General features: G+C 39.0%; 1 pseudogene; it reads left to right on the top strand.

Annotated features, from left to right (window-relative positions):
* Positions 1–3,318: 3,318 nt before the first annotated feature.
* On the top strand, positions 3,319–21,920 carry LOC123945926 (annotated as a pseudogene).
* The last annotated feature ends 738 nt before the right edge of the window (positions 21,921–22,658 follow it).

Raw genomic sequence — 22,658 nt, 5'->3', positions numbered from 1 at the left:
GTGACTGTGCAGTTTTCCTTGTGTGTTGCATTCTCATTGGCCACCTGTGTGTGGGCCAGGCTCAAGCACCTCTATAAAGGTTAGTCTGTGAGGCAGGGGAGTAGTAATCGTCTTTGGGGTAGTAGTGGTAGCGTCAAAGTCGTCGGGGCAGCATGGGGTCCTTGGGACCAGCATTGTCCTGAGCATTGTAATCGTGGGGAGCTGAGCATCATGAACTTCACCGGGAAGCTGGGGAGCGGCCTCGCCGCCTCCCTCGCCGGGGAGCGGCCTTCCCACCTCCCTCGCTGGGGAGGGGACTCCCCGCCTCCCTCGCCGTGGAGTGCCCTCGCCGCCTTGCTTCCCTGCCTCCCTCGCAGCCTCAACGCCTCACGGGGGAGCAGCCTGGCCTCACCTCGCCTTGCCTCGCCTGGTAAGGGGAGCGGCTTGGCCTGGCCTTGCCTCGCCGGGTAAGGGGAGCGGCTTGGCCTGGCCTCGCCTCGCCGGGTAAGGAGAGCGGCCTGGCCTTGCCTCGCCTTGCTTCGCCTGGTAAGGGGAGCGGCTTGGCCTGGCCTCGCCTCCCCGGGTAAGGGGAGCGGCTTGGCCTGGCCTCGCCTCGCCGGGTAAGGGGAGCGGCTTGGCCTGGCCTCGCCTCGCCGGGTAAGGGGAGCGGCTTGGCCTGGCCTCGCCTCGCCGGGTAAGGAGAGCGGCCTGGCCTTGCCTCGCCTTGCTTCGCCTGGTAAGGGGAGCGGCTTGGCCTGGCCACGCCTCGCCTTGCCTCGCTGCCTCGCCTTGTAAGGGGAGCGGCCTGGCCTGGCCTCGCTTCGCCTTGCTTGGTAATGGGAACCGCCTCGCCCTGTAACGGGAACCTCCAGAGTCGGTGTCCTTGTTGTGGTCGCCTCTTTGTAAGAGAGGGCCCCCACTGGTTGGTTTGACTTTCAATGCATGGTGGAAGTAAAGCTTTGCTTGACTTTCACTTTGTGTTGGTTTTTGTCCTTTGATCACGGACCCTAACAGAATGATTACTATTAAAGAAAGCTTTATAAAAGGTAACAGGGCCTTGGCAAAACCTCAAGATTATGTGCTGAAAATTTAAAGGGCCACAGAGATTTCTAAGTCACAAAAATCAGTAAAATGAATTTTATATAAATTAGATGACAACATTAGTGTTGAGAATAAAAAACAATTGCCATTTAGTTTTGGTCTGGGGGCAACAGGGCATAGTGGTGACTGCAGCCAGTGAAGGGAACTTGTGGTTGCTTTTGCTCCAGGCTATTGCTACCATTCAGGAATGTGGAACCTGTGTTGATTTTTTTTTTTCCCTAGCATTTGAAGAGGGACTGTAATGATTGATTTTTATGTAAATGTTTTTATTTCCTTAAATGGTAGCAGTTGAAACAATATTTTAACCAATTGTGTTATGTTCAAAATACCTCTACTGCTTTATATCTCCGCTTTAGACTTAACTCACTGCCTTAAGTCAATGGAAGTTAAATATCCAAGAAAGATGGCTATTATTTATCTTTTATGGGCTGAGCGGTGAGGATGAGACCTAGGAATTGAAATCACAAAAACACACAAGAGAAAACCAAAAACTTAACAAAATAACAAAAATTGGCAAAAAACACACTTCAGAAAAGCTTGGTATGCTTTGAAATCACTTAAGTATTCTGATTCTTATTCTCCTTTCCATTTTATGCATCTCTGAGATTCCATTGATCATGGTTTTGGTTTTTCCTTCATCTTCTGTCCATTTTCACTAGTGGCTCTCTAACCACCTATTAACCATCCTTAAAATCTTGTGCCTTGTATGTGGTTAGATTACCAATTACATGCTGATCCTTCATGAATTCTTGCCCCCGAGAAGTCCTGAAGAGCAGAATTCTGTCATGCTGCCTTTTAACACATTGAGGTCAAACAGAAGACACTAAATAATGTTTTAATTATCCTCAAATCCTGGAGAAGTTTCAGCCAAGGAAGTTTAAAAAGTATGGTTGTATGGTGAAAAATGATCTTCGTCTAGATGTTGGTGATGTTAATTTTGAAATAATAGTTGTTTTGAGAAAGAATAAAACATCCTTTTGTGGGAAATTGAGTACATATTGACAGGCTCTCAACAAATAGGATGTAATAAATCCTTTTGCTTCTGAATCATGAAAAAACACCAACATTCCAAGATTTTTTCCTCTGGATATTGACATACTAGTTGGTATCCCTGTGATCTTTTTAGGCATCTATCTGAGTAACCCAGGGTGACATGTATTTTCCTTTAATGGTTTGTAGAGAGTTAGATGCCCAAGAGGGTTAGTCTTCAGTGCTACTGAACGAGTGACAAGTGATTTATTATTCTCTGTTTTTGGAGCTTTGTATGGGTGGAATGTTGTCATGGTAGTCTAGGGACAAACTCATATCTGTTCCAAAAGATGAAAACATGCTGCCCATACATTTTCTGTAGCGTTATATAGTCTGATGGAGGACAGACATGCAAACTCCAAGTATTTTATAATTGTTGTTCATCGTGTCTGAGTTGAAACTACACAACAAAGGGAGCTTTAAAAAATCCGCTTTGTTTGAAAGGAACTTTAAATTCTGCCTAATAATTTTATAAAAATGTGGTGGACTTTTTACTTATAATCTAACAAAATCATTGAAATAAGATATATGGAGAAATATGGGACATTGCTTAAAACCCAGGAAGCCAGAAAAAATTGTTTTTATCATGTAGCCCAGAGATGTTGATAATGCAGAAGCTTTTAGTCTCAAATTTGTGAATTTCCTTAATAATGCTATAGGTATTTTGGGATTGTATATACCAGGGGCGCTCAACTGCAGCACTGTGGGGGTGCTGAGTCATGGCAATGTGGAGAGACATTTTTGGTGGTTGCAACTGGGATGGTAGTTGCTGTTAGCATCTAGTCAGTGCAGGCCATGAAACACTTAAACATCCTACATGTACAGGACAAACCCCACAACCAACATTTTTCTGGCACAAGTGTCCAGAGTGTTAATATTGAGGTACCCTGGTATATGATGATGAAAAAGAAAAGCGATTGTATGATATTCTTATATTCTAAGTTGCTGATGATTAGCTGTATTCTAATAGCTGGGAAGATAATACACTAAGGGAATTAATACTACACAGTCTGGTGGTCTTTAGAAACAAAGACCCTCTAGTGAAGAAAATATTTTTTACTTATACCACTAAAGTTATTGAGTGCTTACCAAGTGCCAGGCATTGTTGGGAGACACGGGGGAAACCCGAGTGAACAAAACAGGTAGACTGCCTTCACAGAGCTCTGGTATAAAGGTGGGGGACTAGTAAACAAATACATAAAATGGGACATGGAGGAGCAGGTAATGCCATGGGGTAGATAAAGTAGAGTAATGGGGTAGGTAGGTAATGATGGGGGGTGGGAAAGGGTGGGAAAGGGAACACTTAGACTGGATGGCCATGAAAGACCTGAAGCTTAGGAGTGAGTGACAGTAGGAGGCAGCCAGATGAAGAGGGTTTTAGGCTGAGGAAGCAGGTTGTGAAAAGGTGCCAAGGTGGAAGTAGGCGTGGCTTGTTGGGGAGGCACAGAGAGGTGGCTGTGGTTGGGCAGTGGCCCAGAATGGGGAAGCTGGGATGAGACAGAATATGAGAGGAGGGAGGGGCCAGATCATGCTCATTTCTTTTTTAGGTTGAGAATATTCCATCGTTTGGATGTATTTATCCATTCACTTACTGAAGGACATCTTGATTGCTTCCCACTTTTGTCATTAATGAATAGAGCTGCTGTGAACTGGCAGGTGCAGGTTTTGTTATGGATAAATTTTCAGCTCATTTGGGTAACTTCTAAGGAACACGATCACTGAATTGGCATGGTGAGAACATTTATGGTAAGAATATGCCAAACTGTTTCCCAGAGTGGCTCTATCAGTTTGCATTCCCACCAGCAATGAGTGAGTGTTTCTGATTATTCCCCATCCTGCCAGCCTTTGGCACTCTGAGTATTTTGGATTTTGTCCTTTCTGATAGGTGTGTAGTATCTCATTGTTCTTTTAATTTGTAGCTGCCTAATGACACAAGATTTGAACACCTTTTCATATGCCTATTTGCCATGAGTATATCTTCGGTGAGGTGTCTGTTCAGTTCTGCCCATTTTTTAATTTCATTGTTGACTTTCTTATTGTTGAGTTTTACTTTGTACATTTTGGACTATGATTCTTTATCACATGTGTCATATAATTCTTAGGGAAATACTTTCTGGTTTGTGGCTTGTCTTCTCATTCTCTTGTCATCACAGAGGAAAAGTTTTTAATTTTAATGATGTCTGGATTGTCAATTATTTTTTTTCATGGATCATGCCTTGGTGTTACATCTAAAAAAGTCATCACCATATGTGGGGTCACCTAGAAAATTTCCCCCTATGTTAATTCTAGGCACTTTAGGGTTTTGTATTTTATTTTTGGTTCTGATCCATTTTGAGCTAATTCTTCTGAAGGATGTAAGGTCTGTGTCTAGATTTTTTTTTCTAATCTTTTTACATGTAGATGTCCAGTTGTTCCCAGCACTGTTTGTTAGAAAGACTATCCTTTCTCCATTGTATAGCATAGCCTTTGCTCCTTTGTCAAAGCTTAGTTGACTATATTTGTGTGAGTCTGTTTCTGGGCTCTCTGTTGTATTTCATTTATCTATTTGTTCTTTGACCAATTCCATACTGTTTTGATTATGGCTTTATATTAAGCCTTGAAATCCAGTAGTGTCAGTCTTGTGACTTTTTCCTTATTTTTTTAGTACTGTTTTGACTATTCTGAGTCTTTCATTCTCCATATAAACTTATAATCGTTTTGTTGATATCCACCAAAGAACTTGCTAGAATTTTGATTAAAGTTGTGTTAAATCAGGTTGGGAAGAACTAGCATCTTGACATTATCGAGTCTTCCTATCCATTAATGTGGACTGCCTCTCTCCATTTATTTAGTCTCTTTTGGTATATTTTTATCAGAGTTTTGTGGCTTTCCTCCTGTTGTACATATTTGTTAGATTTATACCTAAGTATTTCATTTCTGGAGGTGCTAATGTAAATGGTATTGTGTTTTTAATTTCAATTCCATTTGTTCATTGCTGGCACAGAGGAAAGTGAGTGAATTTTGTATATTAACCACGTATCCTGCAACTTTGCTATAATTGCTTCTAAGTTCCAGGAGGTTTTTTGTCAATTCTTTTGCATTTCCTACAGTGACAATCATATCGTTTGTGAACAAAGACAGTTATATTTTTCCTTTCCAAACTATAAGCCTTTTACTTCCCTTTTTGTCTTACTGTATTAGCTAGGAAATGGAGGACAATGCTGAAAAGGAGTGGTGACAGGAGACATTCTTGCCTTGGTCCTGATTGTAATGGGAAATTTTCTAGTTTCTCACCATTATATATGATGTTAGCTGTAGGGTTTTTTTAAAAGTTTTTTTTTTTTTTTAATAATGTTGAGGACATTCCCTTGTATTCTTAGTTTACTGAGTATTTGTCATGAGTGGGTGTTGGAATTGTCAGATGCTTTTTTCTTCATCTTTTGATCAGATCGTATGATTTTTCTTTTTAGATCGGTAATGAGATGGATTTCATTAACTGATTTTAGAATGTTGAACCAGCTTTGCATACCTATGGTAAATTCCCCTTGGTTGTGGAGTACAATTGTTTTTAGACATTTTTGGCTTTTACTTGTTAATATTTTGCTTAGAACTTTTTTTTAAAGATTTTATTTATTTATTTGACAGACAGAGATCACAAGTAGGCAGAGAAGGAGGCAGAGAGAGGATGAAGCAGGCTCCTTGCTGAGCAGAGAGCCAGATGCTGGGCTCGATCCCAGGACCCTGGCATCATGACCTGAGCCGAAGGCAGAGGCTTTAACCCACTGAGCCACCCAGGCGCCCCTGCTTAGAACTTTTTAAAAGATCGTATTTATTTATTTTACAGATAGAGATCACAAGTAGGCAGAGGCAGGCAGAGAGAGAAGAGGCAACAGGCTCCCCACTGAGCAGAGAGCCTATGCGGGGCTTGATCCCAGGACACTGAGATCAAGACCTGAGCCTAAGGCAGAGGCTTTAACCCACTGAGCCACCCAGGTGCCCCACTTAGAACGTTTATACTTATAAGAGATATTGGTCCATTATTTTCTTGTGAAGTCTTTGGTTTTGGTATTAGGATGATGCTGGCCTCATAAAACAAGTTAGGAAATGTTTCTTCTACTCCTGTTTTCTGAAAGAGATTGTAGAGACTTGGTATAATTTAAATGTTTGGTAACATTTAATAATAATTTTTTTCAATTGTGTGTAGATATGTTATTATTACAGTAAGTTCGTTGCTCAGTTTTAGCACCTAGCTTCTAGTACGCTGAATATGTTTATTATGTTTATTGCATATCGTCTGCCTCCTCCCACTAGAATAAGAGCAGAAATTCTTGACTATTTTGTTTATTGATATGTTTTATATACCTAAAACAGTGGTTCTCAACGTGTGCTTTGCAGGTTTTTGGGGTTTTGCAAAAATCCTTTTGGAGAATATATAAGGTTAAAGCTATTCTCGTGGTAATACTAAGAGTTTATTTGCTTCCACCCCCCCCCCAACCCGCTACTGTGCTGTTGCTTACACTGGTGGGGGAAAATCAGTCAGGTGTAAAACTGCTGATGTTTTAGTGTGAATCCAGCAGTGGCACCAAACTCTACTAGTAGCCATGACATACTTCCTGGTCCTCACTCATGAGGGAGTGACAAGGGGATACAAATTTCACTTAAAGCTGTAAAAATTACGAGTTTTATTAAGTCCTGACTCTTGAGCATGTGTCTTTTTAATATTCTGTGTGATGAAATGGGAAGTATACCTAGTACTTCTGCTCATACTCAAAAATATGGTTGTCTCCAGGGACTAGAATTTGTGATTGAGTTGCTATGGAACATTATATTTACTTGAAATAACAACTGTGAGATAAACTATGTTTCAGTTTCCTGGCATTCAGGCATTTGGCAGATAGTTTTTTTCCAAAAAGGATGAAGTAAGCTTGTCACCTCAAGGAAAACAACTGATAGTATTTGCTGATGATGATAAATTCAAGTTTGCAAGTGAATTTTGAGTTTTGGAAAATTTATGAGTTCGATACTTTCCTCATACTTACAGATTTTTCTAATGAGTTGGATACTGATACTATTGTGATGTGGGTTTTCTTTGATATTAAATAAGAAAATGTGTTAATATCTTGAAGATATGTTTAACTCCCAGTGAATCATTGCTAAAATACCTTATAGCATCAAGCATATATAATAGATCTCTTCAAACTGCAGATAGATCAGTTGGTGTTAATGCAACAGAGTGTGGAGAGTTCACTGATATGGTTGGTTTCAGATTAAAAATCATGACTACCCTTTAAGAAATGACCTGAGATTTGGTGTTGTATTAAAGAAGAATATCCACAACTATCTGAAAATGTTATAGCAATGAACATGTCTGTGTGACTTTTAAGAGTGATCTGCTGTGCATGCCTGATGGAAAGAGTGGGAAGGACAAAAAATGAGTTGAAAGAGATAAATTAGTACATCAGAATTATAAAGTAAACTGGTACATTCTGAGAATAAAATTCGTCGTGGAGTTTGCCTTACCCTTTGAGCAAGCAGTGGCCCAGATGGACAGACATGGAGGAAGGGAATTGCTGTCTTGTCTCTATCCTCATGAGTTTTCTTCCTCCTTTTACTTTCTTGGTAGCACATTTGTGACATTTTTAGCTTTCTTAAGCTTTAATTAATATATGGCATTTACCCTGTTTTACCAAAGATATGGTAGGAAAAAAACAATACAGAAGAAATTGAAGAGGAGATGACGAGTTCTGTTCTTGGTGTAGGGAAAGAAAAGCCCCTGACTGCAGCGAATCTAGGAATGTGTTGTGTAATCATTGTTAGGGGAATGCTGGCAAACTGAGTTCATGCTAACACACCTGCAAGCTGGAAGGTACAAGAAGGGGCAACTGTGAGCCTCACCTCTTCCAACTTCCAAATGCAGTGTAGTCTGTCTTATCTCACTGGTCTCTGCATCTCCCTAGGCTTTAGACATTATTATGCCCCATTTATGCAGCCCATATTTGAGGTTCATGGTCCAAAGGGTATCCTCTGGTGTGATGATCAGGAGCACCAAGTGGCAGATCCAGAGGTTATTGTGCATAGAGGGAGCTGACATAGTGTTTGAAAATGAAGAAGAAATAACGGAACCCATTTTTGCTATTGAGACTCACTCACTTGTTTTTTTTCACAGTCTGTTTCTTTCATCTTTGGAAGAATGAATTCCCAGGAGTGTTCATCAGATGTGGTCTCTAGACCGAATGCATCAGAATCATCTGGTGAACTTACCCCTGGGTCCTCAACTAGTCTGCTGAGTCAGACCTTCTGGGGATAGGGCAATCTACAATTAGAAGAAACTCTCCAGATTTCATGCACCATAAAAAGCTTGAGAACCACTGGCATTATAAGTTTTTCTGGTACTTATTTTCAGTGTATTCGTATCAAAGTGAAGATGACCTAATTCTGATGAAACTCTGGACCAAAGGGAATTAATGAAAGCAGAGATAAAACAGCATATGAAATCCCTCATGTATTTTTGTATTTAGGGTATTAATGCTTCTTTGACTGATTGGAGAAAAATTAAATGCTCCAATTACAAAATCTGAAAGGACTTTGTAGATGCTGGTTGTTACAAGAGGATTCTGAAAACACGTTATTTTTCTTTATCTTAAAGAGGTAGACTTACGTGTTTTGTCCAGTATGTCAGATTTCGTGATTTTGTGCTCTAGGCAAACTATCTGAAATCTGACTGAACTGTGTATATAAAATCAAGCTCTTAGGAAGATAAATGCCTCATCAGAAATGTTAACAATTTCCAGGTTTTCTTTCATATACAGCTAAACAAAAAGTTCCATGTTGTCCCAGAGGCTAAGAAGATAAAAAGTCAGGTGAAGAAACAGTTTACTTTCTTAGTTTGTATGTGCCTTTCTAACTCCTATTTTGATTCATTCGTACTGTCTCCTTACTTTAATTCATGGGCTTCAGAATGTGACTGTGTTCAGCTCCTAGGAAAAGGTTTATAAATGTAGAGGTGAACTTTCGGTTTTGCTTGCATGGGAGGTTACCTGTTTACTGTGTGGTCAACATGAAATGTAAACTAGGCGACTACACCACCATGCTATTTTAAAACTAAGTGGAAAGAACTGATGGAGCCTTTTTGATAAGAGCGTACAAAACCAAATCTAAAATTAAAAATGAGACTGATAGTGATTAAAACGGGCAAAGTCAGAAAATTTGAAATCTCTTTTCATGAGCAATTTTACTGAACTCTAGATAATAGTTCAAAAATCACATCACATGTTTCCAATTAAAAAGACAAGGTGCCCTCCATTCCTTTCTTATTAAGTTTATTTAATTCAGCTGAATTATTTCATTCTGTTGAGGCTGTTAGTATTGATGTGGCTTTGTAGTTATAGACTGAAACATGAACTGATTGACTCGGATATAGAGAGGGGTTTGAAGCTAATGCTAGGAATGAGGTCCTATGGCTCATTTGTTTTGTTTCTTTTAAATAGTTTTGCTTTTCTTTTTAGTAATGTTGCCGTATGCTCACAGCCAAATATTCTGTGCATAAGGAGGCATACAAAGGTCACTTTAACCACTGCTGCATTTTGATATGTGCTGCATATTTTTTCTTAGTATGGATGCACACTGCCATTTCACAAATATATTTATGCTTATATACTTGCATGTAATATGTATATGTGCGTACATATATGTGTACACCTATCAAGAACGCTGTTTGATAAATTTGTTCATGACACAATATTTTATAGACATCTGTCTATACATATTTCTATGAAATTTTTATCACATTCCATTTATGATTATAGTTCTGCATAGTATTTTGTAATTTGCATGTACCATAATATAAATGATTCCCTTTTAATGGGCATTTAGGTTGTTTCCAATGTTTTCACTTTTGTAATTACTATTTCGTCTTGTTTGAAAGTTTTCTTGGGATAAATTCATGGAGGTAAGAATTTCTGGGTTAAAGGGTATGCCCATTTAAAAATTTGAGATATATGGTCAAGTTGTTCCCAGAAATGTGGTGCCATTTTATACCCCCCCCTTTTTTAGAGAGGGAGGGGTGAGGGGCATAGGCAGAGGCAGAGGGAGAAAGAGAAAGAGAATCTAAAGTAGGCTTCACACTCAGCCCAGAGCCTGATGGGTGGCGCCATCTCACAACTCAGAGGTCAGGACCTGAGCTGAAATCAAGAGTTGGATGCTTAACCAACTGAGCCACCGAGGCGCCCCTGTGCCATTTCATATTCTTACTCCAATGTGCTTGAGGGTGATAACTGTGGAACGTTATGAGCAATACTGGGTTTTCTTAATCTCTTAAGTGTTTGTAAATATAGCATGTCAAAAATGGGATTCTTACTTTAGTCTTCATTTGTTTGATATAGTATCCAGAGGTTCCTTGGAGACTCTGTGTGCCCTGGGGATTGATGGGCTGTGTAATCATTCCCCAACTTGGCTGGTAGTGCTTGAAGTTCTTTTTTTTTTTTTAAGATTTTATTTATTTATTTGACAGAGAGAGGTCACAAGTAGGCAGAGAGGCAGGCAGAGAGAGAGAGGGAGAAACAGGCTCCCCACTGAGCAGAGAGCCCGACGCGGGGCTCGATCCCAGGACCCTGAGATCATGACCTGAGCCGAAGGCAGAGGCTCAAACCACTGAGCCACCCAGGCGCCCCAGTGCTTGAAGTTCTTAAGACAGACAAGAGAAACCATGATTTCACCTGGTTACTAGGTGGTTAATGAGCAATGTCTTGAAGACACAAGCCAGATTTACTGGATGGAAGGTCACTTCTCCTTTTCCTTCCAAAGTTTCTCTTTTAAGGCCCAATATAAATAGCTCTTTCCACTCTTTTCTTCCTTTGCTAAAATAATAGCTTACTTGGTCATGGGTCCAAGCTTAATTAATGACTTATTAAGGAGAGTCCAGATCTTTGAAATACTAAGGAAATGTTTTGCCTACCATAGGGCTTTGAAGAGCCCTGACCGGATCCCAGAAATACAAAATCTGGCTTTCTAAAATTTGGGAGGGGGTAGTTAAGAAGGAAGGGAAATTGTTTCATTCCTTCTTGAAGAGTCACTTTCTTTCTCTTTTTCTCTTTCATTCTCTTTTGGTCTTTGACTCCCTACTTCCTTCCCTCAGTCTATCTCAGTTCCAAAGAATCACCTTGGAATTTCTGACCCCCCCCTTTTTTTAAATTAGAAGTCTCATTTTTCATTAGATTTTGGTGTTTTGTTCTTCGCAAGACTTAGAAATTTAGGAAATTTTGACTCCTAACTGTTTACCACAGAACATTGAGATCGTGGTGGATAAGTTTAGTTCATATATACATGATCACTTTTGGTCTTGCCCCCAAATTCTTTTTTTTTAAAGATTTTGTTTATTTATTTGACAGAGAGATATCACAAGTAGACAGAGAGGCAGGCAGAGTGAGAGAGAGAGAAGGAGACTCGCCGCTGAGCAGAGATCCTGATGCGGTACTCGATCCCAGAACCCTGAGACCATGACCTGAGCCGAAGGCAGCGGCTTAACCCACTGAGCCACCCAGGCGCCCCTTGCCCCCAAATTCTGAAGGATATAATTCCCAGGGAGAAACCACTGTGAACCAGGGTTTCACCTTTTACAACTAAACTATTATTCTCAGGAGTTACTGGGTTTTTAAACTCTGGTTTCCTATAAAAAATTTAGTTCTAATCAACACCGTGTTATTTTATTAACCTAATGTTGCCTTCACAATATCTTTTTTTTTTTGTTTGTTTCATGCAGGTATTCTTACACTGAATAAACCAGTGTGCTGCATCAAAAATTGATCAAAATGTAACAGAAGAAACAGTGAAGGTGAGAAGAGGCACAGTCTGCCCTCAACCCAAGCACACATTCCCTTTTAGTTAAAATTTCTTCTGTGGGATGTTACTCTAGGCTCTTGAGCTTCTCCTCAGTTCCACTATAAGTTCTGTGCCAGTCACTTGTGTGGGCGACCCTGAGATAAAGGGAAAGAGGGTTTGGGAAAAGAAACAGAGTGATGATTACGTAGAGGCGTAGAGGACATGGAACAATTTTTTGCTGAGGCCTTTGGGCAGTTTGAAAAGAGGAAGAAAAACACATGACCAAGAACCTCAGTGTCTGTGAGGAGGGGGGAACAGAACCCTAAGTGGGAGATTTGCCTGAGGTGGCTTAGGAAGGCAAGATGTGGACAAATGTGACTTCAATCTTTGATCACCAAAGAGTAAATGATTTGGGTGGTTCCGTGGTGCAGAAAATGTCTGCATAATGTCTTCAACTCAGAAACACATGTATAAGCCTTTCCTTTTAGGCTGCAAGAAAGGAAAATGATGAAGAGTTTTGTAAAGGGGGAGGAGGTAAATGAAAATTATATACACTACTGTTATTATTCATTTAAGCTGCCTAAATTATTATTGATGTTTATTTTTGGTGCTGATTTGCTGTTTTATTTTACAAAAAAAAAAAAAATTCCCAAGGATTTTTATAGGCTCTTCTGACTATTTTTTTATAAATTAAAAATGAACTTTCAAATTCTCTTACCATGGGAGCATTTTAGTTTGTGTGCTTTTGGTCCCAAGCAATAGACACTTATTATTCAAACAAGTTGAAGACACATCAGCTCTCATTTGGGGACTCCAGACAGAAGAGAAGGTTCAGGACCTGTGACTCAGAGAGGTCGATAAGATTGCCAGGTTCTGTCTAGCTCTTCACTTTCATCCAGGTTATCTGCTTTGCCCAGGGCTGGCTCTTCTCATCCCTGCAAAATGACCTTGTAGCTGTCCAAGCTATCACTTCCAGACACAGCACCTTTCCAGAGGGGAAGCTGTCCATTCCAGGATGCTGTTCCAGAGACCAAAGAAGCCTTTGCCCCCAAAAGCCTGCCAGCAAATCTGCCTGCACTATGTTACCTACTGCCCATTCTCACTAATGGGTTGGGGACTGTCACGCTTGGATTTAGTTATTCGGGCTTTTCCTGAGAGCCAGGAATGGGTTCCTGGTTCCCAGAGCTGTGTAGGAGTAGAAAGGATGTCCAGACAAAATTGGTCCTCTGCCCTCCCTCTGCGTGGGTAGAAAGGATAAGCATGCCCTGAAATTTTCAGCTTGCAAAGAGAATACTATCCTCTCATGGACTTTTTTTTTTGACCTGCTTCATTATTGCACTTATTATATTTATTTGTAGATGCTGTTCTCAAATATTGAAGATATCCTTGCTGTACCTAAGGCATTTTTAAAAGGCGTGGAAGAATGCCTGCATCCAGAACCTAACACTCAACAAGAAGTGGGAACCCGCTTTCTTCACTTTGTAAGATCAGTTTCTGTTTATTTTAGAAGCTCTGCCCCATCTCCCAGATTTTAAGGTTTAGCTTTTGGCACAGTAGCATGTGAGAACTCAGTGTAGAAGTAAAATGTGACACCGAAAGTTTGGGGTCTTTTAAGGCCAATGAAATCTTCCACTGAGAGCCAGGAAAGGGGTGAGGTCCTCACATCATCCATTTTATTCAGTGAAGAACAAACAGCCTTTTCTTTTTTCCAACAAGTTAGTTCTTGGCATTTTAGTCTCTTTAGACAGGATAGTTGAAATTATTTGTGCAATTGATTTATAAAGAAATCACCTATAAAATGAAAATTATTTTCAGAAATGAAGGGCATTCATAGCAAAAAAAAAAATAGCGCTGCTATTTATAACATTCCACTGATGCTAATTTTCACCCACCTGAATTCCGCTCTGTACCAAAATGCCATACAATTGATGTTTTATTTAAAAATGCAAAAGAGTATTTTGTCACAGAAGTCAATTTTTGTTTATTTTTTATTTCCATTTAGCCTTTAGAAAGTTAACGGTATGTAATTTTTAGGTCTGTAATTCTGTCTGGAGTGGGCAAAGCTGCATATGTTCTTTTTATAATCAGGAAATATTTCATAAAGGTACTTAATATTAAATGGAGAGAGGCTCCTTGGCGCAGGAAGATCAAGCCGTACTTTCCTTGGGTATGACTGGAAACCACGCATGTTTGTGTCCACTTAATGCAGACTGTTCCTCTTCATGAATGAATTCACATCTTCTGCCAGCTGGAGCATCTGCTGACTTAGTCCAGAGCCTCACATGGGAATCTTGCACTCTGACATCCATTTCCTCAGTAACACACTATGAATCTGTCATCCATGAATTTAGCTAAACTATTTCTGAAGCGTATTTCCTTTTGGGTCATACCATCTCTTGAAATAAGTAACTCAAAATATAAGTAACTCAAAATATTTTTTGCTGGCTATATAAAATAGCACTCAGTGTTGCTTTCCAAATGTATGTCATGGAAATTCCAGAGGGTGTACTTCGGCTCTAATATTTGATCAATACATTTTCTGTGTCTTCCTCTTATTGGAGTTGCTTTGGTAGATACTAATCCTAGCTGCTGAGAGAAAAATCTAATGACAGAAGGATGCTTAGAGGTCATGATGGTGAAATTACTCCCTTTTTGAAAGTACCCCTTCTGTGGCAAATACGAAGGTTATTTATCTTGTTCCTACTTGATCACTTTTAATGAAAGCTATAAACACTAGAAGATCTTTATGTTAATCCTGAATCTGCCTACCACTGCCCATTATGGATTGCCCTGCAATGTCCACCCCGTGGTCTTAGTTTTGTGTTTTGGAGCTACACAGTGTTGTAAGTCCCATTACACTATGACAGCTGTCTGAAAGTAGCTACCATTTCCTTACTTTATTATACTAACAAATGATTATTCTTGAAATGACCTCTCATACTTTGTCACAGAGAGTCTCATATTAGAGTAGAGTCTCCAGAGTCCATCATTATCTTAGTCACTTGTTGCTGACTATTCTCTTGTTTGTCCGTGTCCCTCCTAAACACAGCTGTCCAGATTGGTGCATGTGAACTGCAGGGTACTAGGTCTCTCTATTCCTGCATGATCAGGCACATGCTTTTCCCTGTTCCTAAAATGCTTTCTTCCCTCACCTGCCTGGGAATGATGCATTCATCTCTCTCAACCTTGCTCAGATACTACTTTTTTTTTTTTTTAAAGCTGTATCTGAACCGTCTCAGGAAAGCTAAATAATCTCTTCTCTGTAATTTGCTACCATTTGGCTCATTTACTTAGTATTGCATACATCATATTGGACTCTAGTTCGTATAACCTTTTTTCCTAGATTATTCTTCTTGAATCAGAAAATTGGTAAATGAAGTGTGCTTAGATACATACATAGAGTAGAGCTCCCAAAATATAGTAAACGCTTTGGACACATAAAATATGTTCGCAAACATCACACAGGTTGATCTTTCCAAATAGGTATTACCATGACTCTAACTTATCCTTATTCAAATTCACAGAAAGACAAGTTTCGTATCTATGATGAATATTGTAGTAACCATGAGAAGGCACAGAAATTGCTTCTCGAACTTAACAAAATAAGAACAATCCGCACATTTCTTTTGGTAAGTATATATATGAGTGTTACCATACGCTGTGATTTGTTGCTAGGCTCTCTAAGGAACCAAGGACTAGCGTCAATGTGGTGCAAAAATTACTCATGGGACAATGCTTTAAATGTGTCCGGACTAGGAGACTAGAGTCCCAAAGGACCCTAATCGTAAGAAGGGAGAGTTGGCAGAAGCTCATGGATGGGAAAACACTGAAAATGGCCTCTCCTGGCTGACTGAATTGTTTGTGAGAACCTCAGATTCTTAGTGAGATTCTTAGTGAGAGAAGACATTTATGCCAGAGTTCATCATCTCTTGTATATCCCTCAGCTTCCTAGGGTTTCATTTGCTTTTGCTAAGAGAGCTGTAAGTGGGGCCGTCACAGGAAGGAAGAAATTTAAAGATTGAACTTTCTCCTACATAAGTTCCTTACACACTTTCCACAGATAGAGTAAGAATATATGTTTTTTTTAAAGATTTTATTTATTTACTTGACAGACAGAGATCACAAGTAGGCAGAGAGGCAGGCAGAGAGAGGGAGAAGCAGGCTCCCCGCTAAGCAGAGAGCCGGATGTGGGGCTCGATCCCAGGACCCTGGGATCATGACCTGAGCTGAAGGCAGAGGCTTTAACCCACTGAGCCACCCAGGTGCCAAGAATATATGTTTTATTTCTTTAGGATAGCACAGAGAAATGCATATTTTGGTAGTAATTTGGACAATTTAATTGCCCGTGAGGACCACATTTTAAGTGTACAATTCAATACTATTTAGCCAATTGTGGAGTGGAGGAACCATCCCCACTATCCAGTTATAGAGATTTCTAGCACCCTGAAAAGTCCCTCATGCCTGCTCATGGCTCATCTCTACAACCCCTGTAAACTCTAGGCAATCATTGATTTACTTTCAATCTCTGTAGTTTGCCTTTTCTGGATAGTTCTTATAAATGGAATCGTTCAATGTAATATTTTACACCTGGTTTCTTCTACTGAGTAAATGTTTTGAGGTTCATCTCCATTGTAACATGTATCCATATGCCATTCATTTTTATTGCCGGATAGTATTCGTTGTATGGCTATACCATATTTTATTTATCCATTTGCCGGTGTATGGACTTTGGGTCAGCAAGCAAGTATGATTAATGATGGGCCTTGAAGATCTTTTCAGAGAGAGGTATTAGTATAGAAAAAGTCAGGAAATGTCCAGTTTGAACTGTTTTATCAACGATGGTGAGATGAACATTCATGTACAAGTCTGGATATTTTCATTCTCTTGCATGGATGCTAAGAGTGGAATTGCTAGGTCATAGTAAGTGTATATTTAAGAAACTGCCAAAATGACTGTGCCATATACACCGGCAATGAACGTTTGCAGTTTCTTTATATTTTTGCAAACATGTGGTATTACCAGTTACAATTATAGCTGGGTTAGTGGATGTGTAGTTTATCTCAAGTTGATTTTTATTTGCATTTCTCTCATGACCATTGATACCAGGCATGCTTTCAATGTTATTATTAGACATTCATATATCCTGTTGGTGAAATGCTTATTCAAATCTTTTGTTCCATTTTTAAATTGAGATGTTAATCTTATATTGAGCTATAAGTGTTCTTTATTTTGGAACACATCTTCTGTGTCTGACATATAATTTGTGAATATTTCCACTCAGTGTGGTTTGTTTAAAAATGTTATCTTTTGGACATCAAAATTCTTACATTTTGTTGAAGTAGGATTTATTAAATTTTTTCCATATGAACATATTTTCATTTTATTTAAGAAGTCTGTATTCAGGTTTTATACTTACTTTGTTAATTTTTTTCCCAAGTATTTTGCTCTTTTAGATGCTGCTGTGATCGGAATGATTTTTTCTTTTCTTTTTTTAAATTTTTTATTTATTTCTTATTTTTTTGATAAACATATAATGTATTTTTATCCCCAGGGGTACAGGTCTGTGAATCGCCAGGTTTATACACTTCACAGCACTCACGATAGCACATACCCTCCCCAATGTCCATAAGCCCGCTCCCCCTCTCCCAAGCCCCCTCCCCCAGCAAACCTGTTTTTTTTTTTTTGTGAGATTAAGAGTCACTTATGGTTTGCCTCCCTCCCAATCCCATCTCGTTTCATTTATTCTTCTCCTATCCCCTAACCCCCCATGTTGCATCTCCACGTCCTCATATCAGGGAGATCGTATGATAGTTGTCTTTCTCTGATTGACTTATTTCACTAAGAGGAATGATCTTAATATCATTTTTTGGACTGTTCATTGCTACCATATAAGCATTTGACTTTTATTTATTTTTGTTTATTGTATATTTTTGTATCGTATGCTTTAAATTCATGTATTAGTTCTAGTAGTTTTTTGGTAGATTCTTTAGGACACTTTACATATAGAATGAAGTCATCTGAGAGTAAAGACAGTTATATTACTTCCTTTTCAATATAGATGTCTTTTTTTCCCCCTGGGTTTTGCACTGGTTAGAACCAGTTTACTATTGAATAGAAGTGATAAGAACAGACATGCCTGCCTTGTTTCTGATCTTGGGGGAAATCAATCAGTTTTTCATCATGAAGTGTGAAGTTTACTGTTGTCACAGATGTCCTCTTCCAGTTGAAGAAGTTCCACTATATTCATAGTTTGTCAAGAGTTTTTATTGGGACTTTTTGCTTTTTCCGACGTAGGTGTTTAAAGCTATGATTTTGTCCTACACACTGCATTAGTTTTATTCCATAAAATTTTACATGTGTTTTCAGTTTCATTCAGTTATTGAAAAGGTCTCATTGCCTTCGTAATATCTGTCGTCTATTCTTTATTTAGAGTTTGTCTTGGAAGGCAGTTCTGCATGGGACTGTGTCCCTGCACATTTTCTGAGCAGAGGAACTGACTGCTTTTGTTCTGGCTGATCTTTAAAGGATGTTTATATCATGATATAAAGGATGTTTATATCATGATATAAAGGATGTTTATATCAGAAGGTAGAGATATTCTCTTCTTCCTAAGTGGCGGGCAGTCACGCCTGCTGCCCTCATGAAAGATGCATGGTTCTTAGACTCATGTCTCCTTTCCTGGTATCCATGTGCATGGGCCACCTGGTCTTTCTTGTGTTGCGATTTGGGAACTGAGCCTTGGCAAAATGGCCCCAAAATAATGATACTCTGGCTACTGCTATTGCTTTCAGGAAAAAAAAAATTCCTGTAGCTCTGGCCTAGGAGTTTCATGTGTTTTTCCAGCATCCAGAAATCTCTGGCCGGTTGACTTTTGAGCTTGTCAGTAGGGTAAAATCTTAGAATGATGAGTTTTAACATTCCGTTACTTTATTTCCCAAGGTTGGAATTTTCCAGATTTCTTCCTGTAGTTGACTTTTTAAATTTAATTCCATTTTGGTCAGAGAACATAATTAAATCATTTAAATCTTTTTAAATTCATTAAGACATTTTTATGGTTTAGCATATGGTCTGTCCTGGAGTTTTTTGTTTTTTTGTTTTTTCCCCCTCTCTGTATGCTCCATGTGTGCTTAAAAACTATGCATATTCTGTAACTGTTGGGTGGAATGTTCTATAAATGTTAGGTCAGTTTTGTTCATAGTGTTGTTGTTCTCTTCTTTCTCTTTTCCTCTAGGTGTTCTGTCAGTTATTGAGGGTAGGATATTGAAATCTATAGGTATTATTGTTAAATTGTCTGTCTTGCCTTTCAATTATGTCAGTTTTGTTTTATATGTTTTGGGGCTCTGTTGTTAAATATATATTCATTGAAAGTGCTTGTATTTGTATTTCTATTGATCATAAAATGTTTTTCTTTGTCCCTAGGGATATTTCTTAAAGTCTGTTTTGGCTGATATTATTATAGCCATGGCACTTCTTGTACTGTTTGTGTATCTTTTTCCAGTATTTTCCTTACAAACTATTTAGGTCTTTGAATCTAAAACATGTCTCTGGGAGACAGTATATAGTTGGATCTTGCCTATTTTTTTTTATTTTACTTTATTTAAATTCAATTAGCCAACTACAGTACATCATTATGGATCTTGATTTTTTTATCCAGCCTGATCATCTCTGACTTTTGATTGGAGTGTTCCATTCATTGATCTTTAACTGAATTATTGGTATTGTTGTATTGACAGGTACCATTTTATTGTTTTTTCTGTATGTGTTTTTGTTGTTGCCCCTCTGGTCCTCCTTTACCTTCCTTAGTGTACTGTTTTATTTCCTCTGTTGATTTTTTTGAACTATTTTTTTGGGGGGGTGATTGCTCTAAGAACAATATTCATCTTAATTTATCAAGTCTATTTCCTGAAGTTGGTTGTTGTTTTTTGTTTGTGTTGTTCTGTTTTGTCTTTTTGTAACTTTCCTGGACTTGATTTAAGAACCTGTGACTCTTGTATGTGCAACTGCTCTCTCTACTCAATTTTTTGTTTTTTAATTTAGCCTCTCTTTTTAGGGGTCACTCCAGTAACTGCTTAACTTAGTTCTGTCTGTGGTTTGTCAGAGGTGACCAAACATCGTTAATCATCTTGTTTATGGATCTATGTGTTACTTTAGGGGGGGTGGGGGAGACATTCAGAGGGTAGGCAGTTTTCAAGTCAGATCTAGGTTTTCCTTTCCATGGGGACACCACTTCCCCCTTGGGTCTTTTCTACAGATGCACAGCCTGATATGTGCTCCGAAGAGGGCTATAATCTCAGGCCAAAGGAATTGTGGGCATTCTCCATTTTTCTTATATAGTGTGCTAACTTTATTGACAACACCCTCAGGAGTGAGATATTTACTTTCTGCAGCCCCAACTGAAAGCAGGTTTTCAGGGTCTATCACTATGTCAGGGCCCGTGTGATGGGGCCACTGCAGGAGAGCCACTGTGGAAGCACCATTTTGATAGGGCCACTGTGCAGGGCGAGCTGAGGAGGGCGGAAGCACAAGGAGGCAGGGGGAAGGTGGAAGAAGCTCTTGTGAGAATGCTATAGACTCCCACCTTTCTTACCAGAAATTTCCACAGTTTTTCATGAAAAAACACTTCTCTGTTTTTTTTTTTTGTTTGACTTTAGTTGATTTCCAGAGCCCTGAAGTTGATATTTTTGACAATTTTGCTGAGTTTACAGTTGTTTTTTTTTAGGAAGAGGATTTACTGATCCCTTTTCTCTGCCACAGCCAGAAGAGGCTTCTATGCCACTAAAATTTTAGAGCTTTTTAGGAGGTGTTAAAGCTTCATTGTCTTAGTGAATCCGGTCTGTTCTCAGCACAGTTGACTCTTTGATCCCCTTGATCTAGTTTATTGACTGAATTGTGTCAAGCCATGCCAGTCAAATCCGAAGAGTGTTGGTTTTTAGATGATCCTGCAGCATAGTCTGGTAGGAAACCTGGCTTTTATAATACCTGCTCTGGTACTAAGTGATCTCTAATTACCTGAATGACTTTAAGAAATTGATTTTATCGCTTTTGTCATTTACCATCTCCATAAAATGGGGGATAATAACAGTCACCCTTGGGAAGACAGGTAAAAGTTTACAGATTTGGTCATGGTATTATTTGGGTACTTGGATATGCTGGCACAGTTTTCATCATCAGGGAGATCTGTGGGAGCTCATTTAGAAGATATTTTTTGTAGACGCATGGAGAGAGAGTTGGCTTTCATAAGCCAGTCTAAAGTGACAACCCACCTCTGCTATTATGAAGACAGTTCATGATCTGTACAGTCCTCTTAGACAAGGAAATAACAGTGTGTTAAGCAGTCATGAATTTCTTAGGGTTCCTCAACACAGGGCTAGGGAAAGGGGTGGCTGTGTTTATAAGGGGCGCTAACGTATGTAAGGATGCTGAAACATCACTGGAAATACAGTGAGATGTACATTGTTGTGTTTCATACGGTTCCTCTGGGGACAACACCGTGCGGGGTTGGAAAAAATATTTTGATAAACTGTTTGCAATGGGGGGATGAAGCCCTTAAAGAGCATTTATTTCTATTATTTATTTCTGTTGGAGCAGAGGTCAATCTTATAAACAAATTACATGCTGCAGGTGAGATACTTGACAATTGAAAAGGAGAAATCTAATTTAGTTTTTAAAACAAAATAATTTTAAGGCCAAAAAATTAAAGGAGCTGCAAAATGTGTGTCAGGGTAACGTACATTCATTGATCTGAATTTCAGTGGAGTTTGTGATGTCCCTTCTGAAGGTGGCTCTCACGATCTCTGCAGTTCTCATTTCCTGGTCATTCTGAACCTGCTGTACCAGAAAGCTGAAGATCAAAAGGCGATTTGTTTTTTTTTTGTGTGTATAAACAGGAGTTGCTGAAGTGGACTCCAAGGAAACACAGTGTCTACGCAGCAGTAATGGAAGCCCTCCAAGCCATGAAAGCTGTCTACCCCAACATAAATGAGGCCAAGAGGCAGATAGAGAAGTTAGAAGTTTAGAGGAATGGCAGTCTCACATTGAAGGCTGGGAGGTACATTTACTCTACTCAACAGTGGAGCTTAAAATAGTTGTGTTATGTCTTATGCTGCATGTAGAATTGTTGACATTGGATGGAGCCATAAATGGTCATTTTCCCAGATAATGCCAGAGGGCTATAACCATTTCTGCAAAGTGCTGTCATTATTATTTTTAAATATCTTTAGAGTGGCAAGTTAATTGACTTAACGTCAACCTGAAAGCTTTGTCATAGAGCCTTCTGATGTTGTGTGGGTTATAAGCTTTGGTATTTCAGTATTTGTGCATCTTGATTATCCTTTTCCCTGCCTTCCTTTGGTCAATAAGTACATAGCCTGAAACCTGGAGAGAGTAAGGAAGGGGAGTAACGCCCGGTATGTGTTCTATGATACTGTTATTTTCAGATTCTAAATTAGGTGTTTGATGATGAATTTCATAATGTTAAGGTCACTTAATCTCTTAAACTGCATTTCTTTGCAATTATTTCATCATTTCTAAATGAAGAAACTCTCTTATGATGTGATTTTCAAGGTCCATTCAAGATGAAAAGTCTTACGGATTTATGACTCATTAAAGAAAGATTTTTTTAAATGATAAAAAGAAGCAAACAAAGAGTGATATTCAGACTCTGTTATATGTTTTCATCCATGGTAACTTTGAATCCCTGTTATTTCATGGGGTTGGAGCCCTATGTTATTTTAGTGCTATATAAAGCATAAACT

Source organism: Meles meles, chromosome 1 (assembly GCF_922984935.1).
Source record: "Meles meles chromosome 1, mMelMel3.1 paternal haplotype, whole genome shotgun sequence".
NCBI lineage: Eukaryota > Metazoa > Chordata > Mammalia > Carnivora > Mustelidae > Meles > Meles meles.
The sequence above is the reverse complement of the archived record's forward strand: the minus strand, read 5'-3'. Positions and strand labels throughout refer to the sequence as shown.